The sequence below is a fragment of the Armigeres subalbatus genome, chromosome 3, assembly GCF_024139115.2.
Source record: "Armigeres subalbatus isolate Guangzhou_Male chromosome 3, GZ_Asu_2, whole genome shotgun sequence".
Lineage (NCBI taxonomy): Eukaryota > Metazoa > Arthropoda > Insecta > Diptera > Culicidae > Armigeres > Armigeres subalbatus.
This window is the reverse complement of record NC_085141.1, coordinates 385,622,851-385,634,012: the sequence shown is the minus strand read 5'-3', so window position 1 is coordinate 385,634,012 and position 11,162 is coordinate 385,622,851. Positions and strand designations below refer to the sequence as shown.

The window sequence follows — 11,162 nt, the reverse complement described above, 5'->3', positions numbered from 1 at the left end:
CCGCACTATTTTTAGCTGATCACTCGGTAGTGTTTTACCGAGTGCTCAGTTATAATTGACATTTCGCCACCGGGGGCTCAGAACCGAGACCTCGGTAATTAGTTAAACTACTTTACTGAGGTGGGTACCGAGAGCTCAGCTGTTGAGAATTCGGTAATATGATAACCGAGCCCGGTAAATAAAATTAAGTGTGTAGTAGGGACTGAGGAATCCATCGACATAGGACGAGATCGAATAATAGAACATCGAGATGTAGTGAGTCGACTGTAATTTCAGGCTGTTAATGATTTTCATTAAAAAGTGACTGTTTCCGCCCGGGATCGAACCGGGGGCCTTCCGCGTGTTAGGCGGATGTGATAACCACTACACCACGGAAACAATGTATGTAGTTGTCATCAATTAACTGATTAATAAAAATCGTTTTTTTCATTTTCAGTTGGTCGTGATTCTGCCAATCCGCACCAAGCGTCTATGGAAAATCATCCAACTCTACGAACAAAATAAGGTGTAACAATTATAGCTACAGACCGCATTCGATTTGAGCAACATTCGGTTTTGGCAACATTCGGTTTAATCAACATTCGATTTTGGCAACAACCAGTCAACATGACGTAGGTTGACAATAGTAAAAGTAATTGGTGAGACCCCAAAACAGACGAAAAAAAATAAAAAAAACGTAAACATTTTTTTTGGTGTAAACGTTTACAAAATTCGTAAAAAAAGGGTCACAGTGTGTCTAGCGTCACAAAAAGTAAAGAAATGTTGAAGTATCATGAGAAAACAAAAACCATTCAATTTTGGCAACATTCGATTTTGGCAACATAAATGTTCCGAACGTGTTGCCAAAATCGAATGGGGTCTGTATTGACAAACCTTGTCAAACATTTCTTGACTCAGTAATCGAGTATATTTTTTATGAAATGAGGGCATAATTAGATATGAATGTTGTTTTGTGTACCTACTTTTTAAAAGCAAAGTATCACAAGGCGCAATGTTATTGATACGATGCTCTTTGCCTAGAGAAATTGAGGAATTAGGCAAGCTGAAACGGTACGGGATTGTTGTTTCAACTTATAACCGAACGATAGGGTTATGGGTCGTTACTAAACTTCTGAATTTTTCGATTTGGTGGATACGCTAGCATTTTTTTTATTATTGTGATGAAACACTACAAATATTACATTTTTTAGTGCAACCGCACTTCTACCCTATCTACCAATTAACTGCCCTATTAACTGGCATCAGCTTCTAGTTTTGTAGTCACCGAATCTTTACTGGTGCTTCAATTAATTATTCTTATTAATTCACTGTAATTCAGTTCAACCATTTCTTCTCTGTCTTCCTCTGACTTCATCTACTGACAACGATTTCCTTTTTCTCGATGCTTACAATGTACGGTTTATCATCAAATTTTGTTTCTGCTTCGCATAAGATAAGGGAAATCATTGCAAACAAGCGAAAGAATAGAGATCCCCTTGTCGTGATTCTGGAATGAGCATAAATAAGGAACCCATATATATGGTGTACGAGTATTTTCAGTTTCCATAAAGACTATCATGCTTTGATAAATCCTCTCTTGTCCTCTTGATGGTCCTTTTCACAATAAGAAATATTTCTCGGGTACTTACTCAGAAGGACGTATGTGATTTTTTAAACAAAGACTCAAACGTCGATTTGTCCAATCTGATGGCACTCCCACGCAAACCATCACCACAGACAAATATGGAAAGCCTTCGGCTACCTGTTGGTGGTGTTGGTTTGCGTGGGATTGTCATCAGACTGGACAAATCGGCGTTTGAATCTTTGTTTACAAAATCACATACGTCCTTTTAAACAAAGACTCAAACGTCGATTTGTCCAATCTGATGGCACTCCCACGCAAACCATCACCACAGACAAATATGGAAAGCCTTCGGCTACCTGTTGGTGGTGTTGGTTTGCGTGGGATTGTCATCAGACTGGACAAATCGGCGTTTGAATCTTTGTTTACAAAATCACATACGTCCTTTTGAATAAGTACCCGAGATTTAGGGAAATAATAACCAACTGGACTTTTAAAACTTTTAAATCTATTCAAATCACCCGAAATTTAGAATTTCAAATCAAATCAGAGCTATTAAAAATATGTTTCCGCCCGGGATCGAACCGGGGGCCTTCCGCGTGTTAGGCGGATGTGATAACCACTACACCACGGAAACCGTCTGCAAGTGTGTGATTCGTCAAAATCAAAACATTTCAATAATATTCGTACATAGTAATGAAAAACATCTGTTGCGCACATATTTGACAAAAGACGTTTTCATTCATTCCACACATTTAAAACCGCTATTTAAACAAGAAAATTAAATGCACGCGCCACTCTTGTTATAGCCGTCACCCATTTCGAATCTATTTATGAAGCAAACACGAAAAATTCACACCGCTGCTTCGTTGTTAGTCCAACCTTCCAGATAGCACCACTTTATGGCAGACTTCCTACGAGTCGTGTCTTGCACCGTTTACACCAACAAGATCATGATGATGGTGCTCGGATAAATTGCTTGATATAGTGCTCCCAAGTGCATTGATAGGTGGTAAGATGCAGCAACAAACGAGAAAGGCGAACCCAGCATATCACGACTTGCTCCACTGCCACCGAAGCCAACAGCCAGCGCCACTAACCCCTGGAAGCACCCTTCGACACCGGCGACGACGTTGCCTGTAAATTATATCAGTTAGCTAACCGTTCGCCAGTTAGTTGAAGAAGCGGGAATTAGTCTAGGGAAATAAAATTTGATTAGGTGCTTTCACCGTTCTCGGAACGCAACCAGCTACCGAAAAGTAAAACAAGTAGCAGAAGACGACGACGACTTCGAAAGCTTATGTAAATTTAATCAGATTTTGGAGAAACCACGCTCAAGTATCGGATTTGAATATTTTATAGCACTGGCTGCCGTACTACCACACACCGTCCCATCAGGATCTATAATCCGGAGGGGCCATCCGTCGCACTATTGCTTTTCAGTTGCTTAAAAGAGAATGATCTAAAACGTGTTAGTTGAGAAAAAAACCTTTACGGTAAGGAAACTAACTCAAATTACCGAAAAACTCAATATAACAATTATTGGAAGAGACCGTATTTTCTCTTGAATTTTGATTGATTGAACAACTTTTAAGTGTTTTCAAATGTATCTTTAAAATGGCAGAGAATAAAAAAAAATAGCATCAAAATGTATAAAATTGGTTATAGTCAAACTTAAAACCTAAGAAGCGCATATCAGATCGCTTTTCCCGTGTTTCTCACCAACCATTTTGCTTCTACTATCAGCCGGGTGCGGTTCTGGAAAAGCGTGTAATCTGGCATTCGATGGGGCTTCCTGTCTTGAGGATGAGGAAGTGTTGCGTTCTGTTCCGAAACCATACGCACAGTTATAAAAACACCGAAAATTGTACCATTTTGATTTTTTAACAGTCAAATCTCTGTTTAAGTGCTTTTCATTTTATTCTCAAAATATATTTGATTCAAGCTTTATGAACAAATGCTAGATACAATAAAACCATTTTGTTGTTCTGCAACAATGATGCAACATTGTTTTCCACAGTGCAATTTTCCATGGCACAGTCAGTCAATCATTCGGTGCAGCCCAGCACTATGGATGGTGAAACGCTAATAAATTTAAAACTCATGCGCTCTGACACGTGCTCAGGTTCAGGGATTATAAATATGTGGCCTACAACAAACAACACCTCCTCCATCCTTAGAGCACTTGTTTACTGTTGTTGGCGTTCGTGGTTCCTCCTTTGGCATTCGGTACGGTGTCAACCCAACTGAGAACTATCGCGGCGAAGAAGACTTACACTTTGTTGCAAAATTTTACACGTCGACCGGGTGCAGTATTTTATTTCCCAACACAGGAAACACTATCTAACTACAACTAGGTGTAAGGCATGCCAGAATAGAACAACAAACATCACCAGCTTAGGAGATTAGCAAAGCAAAAACAACAAGCTTGCTTGGTAGGGATAGAGAATGTATCGATTTGATGACGATACTATAGCTACAAACAAGGCATGATGCAATATTGCGATAGTATTAAATCACCGTAAATAGACTTAAGCGAGGGAAGCTATACTATGCCTAATCTAAGCGGAAGATCTTAATGCTACAAGAATATTTTGGCTTCTGTTTTGACATATTGAATATGTATCGTTAAATCATTATTTCGTCAGACAATTCAGAGTTGTATGCCAACAAAATGAATATATCATTGCGGGATTTAGTGTTTTTGTTATTTCAGTTCAGAAACAGCTGCGTTTCAAGCAAAACGTTAATTTTCCCAACATTCTGACACGAGGATAGAATCTTTTCATAAAACATTTTTATCCCTAGTTCATACTTTGGTACAAATATAACTTCCTGGTTTGGAGTTGTCAACGTTCTCAAATAAAAGTTTTCAAAATTTCAGTATTACATCTATTAATTTCGTAACTCTGGCTATGTAATAACATCAGATTCTATAAAATCTTACATTCTTCTTCAGCTTCGTGCGTGATAAAATAATATTTCCCAATATTTTGGAATAAGGCAATTATAATTTCATAATACTACAATTTGTTTCGTTATTTTGTTTGTGTGCCTCCAAGTAAATTTATGAAAATTAATAATTTTTTAAAATATTTTTTTTTTTAAAGATTCCTTTTTTTTTTAATTTCAGAACTATTTTTAATGTATAAAAACAGAAAAAAATCTGTTTTTTACTACTTTTATAGCTCATATTTTTAATTCATTTTGCCAACAAAATCTTTGCATGTTTAAAAAAAATCTAAATAATTCAAAGTAAAATCAGATGCTATTTAGAATGCGGTTGAATAGAGTGCAAAATTGACAAAATGTAAATCGTGTAAAAACATAATTTAGTGCATTGTCAACTATTTAGATTCATCATCTGCAGAGTTCGGCAAATTAGTGTAACAGTTGCATTATCGTGCCCTGCTCATGGTCCCAATATGTACTTTTATTGTTTTTGCTGATTTTGGGCTACCCTTCAGATTCAATCCTCACGGAATCCAAAACAAAATGTACTCGCGTTTTCAAGGGCACTCCATTCAAAACGGAAGCCACGTACAACTGTCCTTTGTATTATTCCAGCTTTGTCCTTAAGCTGACTAGGTGAAGTTTGATTTGAAACACCGAAAGAAACTAGAAATGTGTTTTACAACATTAAGCATGGTGACTGACAGTAAAAATTTCCAAAAAAAAAAGTAACACAATTAATTTGCGCTGCATAACAAGTAATGTAATGTTACCATATTTTCGAATAGGTCTGTGCAATTGAAAGTTCTTAAGAAAAAAAGTCATATTTTCATTCTAATGCATTTCACAAACCATATCGTTCTATTCCTCCTATGCCTACTTTTGTTTGTGTTTCGCATGTGCGATCAATTACAATGTTTTTTTTTTATTCTTCAAAAATTGATCAATTCGCCCCCATGTCATGACATGTTGTTTCCGTGGTGTAGTGGTTATCACATCCGCCTAACACGCGGAAGGCCCCCGGTTCGATCCCGGGCGGAAACATAGTTGTTCTTTTGTTAGGTATGCGAGAGAGATCTTGAAAGGGCGCTGGGCGGAATAATTATTATTTCACGTAAAAACTCAAAATGTTATGATAACCTTTGGGTCTCTGGGAAGCTAATTTCGGCGACAATGGACAATGTTGTAGGCGTTATTATGAATAACTTCTGAGCGCCTGTCAAAAGAATTTTGTAAGCTTTATTGACTTGGGTACTACGGTTCACGCATTTTGCCTTTCCAAGACTTAAACTGATTCATAGGGTAAGGCGGTATAATATGAAGTCCCCCCTAAGTAGTAGTTCAAGAAGTCGCTAATGCATTGCCCATGAGTAGTAATATAAAAATATTACAGATAACATGTAATAAAGCTTTTTTGAAAAGTCGTGAGAAAATGAATTTCAAAAGGTGCCTGGACAATTTCATAGCCCTTCATTTGTATTTTATCAATCCCCTAATAAAATGGTTACAAGTCCTTATGTGCTTGACATTGAAAAACCAACATAAGTCCATTTAAGCAGGTTTGAATTACATTTCAATAGTTTCCATATAATTCGGAAGCAACTGCTGCAAGCTCGCCGCGCTTGTGTCCAGTTGATAAGGGCATATCGTCCTAAACAAAACTGGGACGTTTTGACCATTGAAACACATTTTTGAAAAACGTTACATTTTTGAAGATGGAAGCAATTTCATATCATATTAACCACTGAGAAAAGTTATTTTTTTGCCCAACTGAGTGTTCCAGTGCAAGTTTTGCGGACAGTATGCTAGAGTCGCTCCAGAATGCTGAGCAAACAGACATTGAAAGTTACATCAAAGCTGTAACTTTTTGTATTTTTCTTTTATTTATATGATGTAATACAAAAATACTTCCACATTCACATAGTATGATGGTTCTACAAATATTCATAGGTACCAACTGATTTTGAGTCTTAATTAGTTATAGTTTTCTAGAAATTAATTATTATTTATTATTATTTATTCAGACTAAGGCCAAAGTGGCCTGTGCGGTATATATGAGTCTTCTCCATTCGGCTCGGTCCAACGTCGGCTCGGCTACACGTCGACAACCACGCAGTCTACGGAGGGTCCGCAAGTCATCTTCCACCTGATCGATCCACCTTGCCCGCTGCGCACCTCGCCTTCTTGTGCCCGTCGGATCGTTGTCGAGAACCATTTTCACCGGGTTACTGTTCGACATACTGGCTACGTGCCCGGCCCACCGCAATCGTCCGATTTTCGCGGTGTGAACGATGGATGGTTCTCCCATGGATGCAACTCGTGGTTAATTCGCCTCCTCCACGTACCGTCCGCCATCTGCACCCCACCATAGAAGGTACGCAGCACTCTCCTTTCGAAAACTCCAAGTGCGCGTTGGTCCTCCACGAGCATCGTCCAGGTCTCGTGTCCGTAGAGGACTACCGGTCTAATTAAGAAATTAAAGGGGGGGGCCGTTTTGGCCAGGTGGGGCGCATTATACCGCCTTACCCTATTTGTGATTGATTTTTTCGACTTTACTCGAAAGTCAAGTACGAGACACTGAGGACCAAGAAGCTAGATTTTACTAAGGTGGCGCAGATCTGCGCTGCGTGCCACTAGTTGTCTCTTTCACTTTCCCGTTGATCTTATGCAACGCAAATAGTGACGTCACTATTTGCGTTGCATAAGATTAGCGGGAGAGCAAAAGAGACAAATAGCGCTGATTTGCGCCACGACCTTAGTAAAATCTAGCTCCTTGACTGAGGACGGCCTCACAGTTAAGGTCTGAATTCAAAATTCTATCGAATCGAGCATGTTTGGCATTGGTGTAATACGAGTGAATCTTCAGTTTATTGGCATATTTGTTTCATTTGGTTGATTTTAATTGATGTGACCAGACGTCCCGGGTCTCGCGGGACGCTGCATTTTTCAACTTCATTTTACAAATTTATTCTAGTAGTAGAATTTTGCTCTGTATCTAATAACAAGTTCTGCATCTCGTCTTCACAATACATAAATAAAACACTCAAAGACATTTTAAAGTCTGACTGAATTCAGTTGATTCTACCGTATTTTTTCTCCGTGTTATGGACTGGGTTCTACTATACCCAGTCCATAACACGGAGAAAAAATACGGTAGAATCAACTGAATTCTGCTTCAAATCAACAATATTTTTGCATTGATTTATGAATAACAATATTTATTGTTGATACATCGCATTGATAGGATTGGATTGGATTGAATCAACCATACGCGATAGTTGATTCAATTCGCGAATATATTGGTTTCAACCATGGGGAGTGAGAGTCATCCACTTCACCTCTGCACTGTGCTGACTTCTTGTAGACAGGATGATATATGAAATGATTGTCAAAAGAACGATATTATTATTGTTTCAATCAAGCGATGCAAGATTAAAACAACAATAATGTTCAATTGCATAAAGCATGTGAACATGCTGAAATAACAACATTGAAGATTGAAACAACAATATCCGTGTTGTTTGATGCAACAATCGGAATAGTTGTTTCAATATTGCAAGATTCTTTTGCGTGAATAGGAAATTGCTTCCCTATAGTCGACACTATAGTCGACACTTCTTATGATTTTAATGTTTCGTTTCGAGACGTTCTTCTTCCTTATTCTGGACCCCCCAAAATATTCCTATAATGGACACTCTCGTGTTTATTTTTTATAGAATTGTAGAAAATAATTCAATTTTACTTTCCATAGCATTTCCAATGCATGTTATCAAATCATAGGACTGTAAGGTAGGTTCTCCCGATGGAATTTCATAACAAAATGTTTACATTGCGCTGTTATAAAGTAAAAATGGCGGGAGGTTCCACTTTACCCTAATTTATGCAGCCTTACAAATATTTTTAAAATTTTTTTGGGCCAAAATCTATGCGAAATGCACTTGTGGTGTGTGCATTTTCAAAACAGTGACGTAACCCAGGTAGGTGTCCCGCGTTTCGCAGGACGCTGCTGGTCACATTAATAATTTTAATCTTCTTCTTCTTCTATATGCATAAAAATGAATTTCTGTCTGTCTGAACTATATAGACTCAGAAACTTGTATGCAGAGGTTTTTGGGACTGGGGAAGGTTCTTAAGATGGTTCGAGACCCTCCCCCCCTTTGCAAAGGGGGGCTCCCATACAAATAAAACTTCAATTTCTTGGTAATACGAGAATCAATCAGAGAATACATCAATTTTAGGCGAAACGAAGTTCGTCGGGTCTGCTAGTAAATCATAAAAATATTGATAAAGTGGGCCAAACACAAAATACTCTGTTTATTATTATTAATATATGTATAAAATACATTATTGAAGTTTGTGGCAAAGTCCCATCCCGATTTTGGCAACACCCGTTTTTGTCTACCCCCGATTTTGGCAACACCCGTTTTTGGCAACATTTTCTTCCCGATTTTGGCAACAACCTCGAAAATATTTTTTTATTACTTTTTGGAGCTAAAATCTTTTATAATTATGTAATAAGATAAACAAAACCAAAAGTGAATGTCATTGAGGTTTATATGCGTACTGTGGGCTGGCTCTGTACGAATAGTGGGCACTTTCGCTGAATTAATGAACCACCACTCATATTACCGCTCATTGCAAACAATGTCTGTTGAAACTTTTCTGCTCTTTTGATTCACGTTTTCCATGTCCCTATTCACACTACTCTAATCTAACCAGCCCACCGTAGAATGTCGTATTTTTTGGCATCTCACTGATTTTGTCGTCGATAAGCTGACTAACACCGTTGTACATAGTACAACACCTATTAAGCGAAGCCCGCTGTTTACATCACAATGCAACCAATACTGCATTAGTGATCCAGGAACAAGCATACCCCGTAGGTTTAATTGCTAGTGATTGGCACATTCGATTGTTTAAATGCGCTGTCTAACCATCAAGTCGTTTTGCTCATCACGCGCCACTTTTCTGGTATCAGCCGAGAAACCGTAATTTTATCATTTTATCCGTCTATCTGATGAATTCCCGTATATAAAAAAAGCAACAATTTTATTTCAAAGAGTCTTATTTTTTTTAAATTAGACAAATTTGTCTAGCGATTAATATGGCTTTTCCATTTTTCTGATGTGTCAATTGCATAACGAGCGTTTTGATTCCAGCATGTTTGCCAACAGTTCAATAGTAATGGTAAGAGTTTGGTAACATGTAATCGTAAGGCTCTCGAGCAGGCATTACTTAAATCAGATCATGAGAAAAAATCGGGTTAGTCTAAGCCTACTTGATGCTCTGCCGTGGGGCAAGTTATGAGCTTCCTAAGATCTTTGAAATTGAATGTTCGATGATTCATCATTTATTGATCTTCAACGCTGACCAATGGAAGCTGATTGAGTGAAGCGAATCACTTGGTAAGACAACAATGAGCGAAGTTCCGTTGCGCTGATAGAAGAAGTCATTCAAGCATTCTAAGAATGAAGACCTCCATGAGTCTGGAACTCCAGTACACTGAATGGGAGGCGTTGATACTTTCTCTTGACTATCTTATCACCTTGAAAGAAGGGTGAATAAAGGAGAACACATGATGTGGTTTGATTGTTTGGTTTCATTGTACTAGAGCAAGCGGGGTACGAATGAGAAAATCATAGCTTACATGGATACCTCACCACGGCCTGGCTTGTTAGACGGTGTTGCTCATTGTTCACTCATTGGCCATAGATGTAGCATAGATTGCAATAAATCAATACCACTCAATACTCACAATGCTCACTCACACTTTCAATGCCTGCTCTCGTGCGTTCTGTTTGTGATGGCGAAGTATCAGAAGTGTTCTGCTGTACGTTACCAGTCACGCAGTCTACGGAGGGTCCGTAAATCGTCTTCCACCTGATCGATCCACGATCGCTGCACACTTCGCCTTCTTGTGCCGAATCGTTGTAGAGAACCATTTTTACTCCAAGTGCTCGTTGGTCCTCCACAAGCATTGTCCAGATCTCGTACGTACCCTTTCCTGCCACGTTGCGTCTCCGAATTTGTCTGCTGATATCGTTATCAGAGGTCAAGTGAGCCCAAGTACACGAATTCTTCAACCACTTTGATTTTGTCGAATAGCCGTTGTCTTCTCTTGAGCCTATTTCGTCTTCAACGTGTTAATTACTAGCATGGAGAACTGGAGTGCGATGAGCTGCAGCGAGCACCAGTAGGTTGACTGCTATCGAGTATGAGAGGTGGCATGCCGCAAATGGTCTTCCAGCTTCCACTTGGCCACACTATCACTTGTAGTGCGAGGTGCACATAGTGCGCATGGATCAATCATTGCCGCCTGAAATATTCCTGGGTTGAGTGCTACACGGAAGAAATAAACTACCCAATAGTGAGTTTAATTCACCCAACCTCGAACATCCGTACGGGAAGCCAAAATTGAGTAAGTAGGGTCGAAGTAGTTTGCCTTTACTCCCATGTTAAAAAAGTACCCAACGGAAAATGTATTTACCCAAATCTAAGTTTAATTCACGCAATTTCGACCTCAGGTAATAAAATTCAAAATTGGCTTCCCGTATTGAACTGGCGTCGTTGGATTGTTTGGCTCTTTTGTTTTTGACAACAAAAGAAAGAGTGGATGAAAGAGAAGAGAAAAAATAACTCAAAATTAAGT

General features: G+C 38.7%; 3 non-coding genes across 3 annotated transcripts; 1 reads left to right on the top strand and 2 right to left on the bottom strand.

Moving 5' to 3' along the window:
- Positions 1-305: 305 nt before the first annotated feature.
- Positions 306-378, bottom strand: Trnav-aac (transfer RNA valine (anticodon AAC)). Its single transcript has one exon. It is a non-coding gene; the product is annotated as a tRNA-Val (tRNA).
- Positions 379-2,125: 1,747 nt separating this feature from the next.
- Trnav-aac (transfer RNA valine (anticodon AAC)) lies at positions 2,126-2,198 on the bottom strand. The gene has a single exon. It is a non-coding gene; the product is annotated as a tRNA-Val (tRNA).
- A 3,286-nt stretch (positions 2,199-5,484) lies between these two features.
- Positions 5,485-5,557, top strand: Trnav-aac (transfer RNA valine (anticodon AAC)). The gene has a single exon. It is a non-coding gene; the product is annotated as a tRNA-Val (tRNA).
- Positions 5,558-11,162: the final 5,605 nt, after the last annotated feature.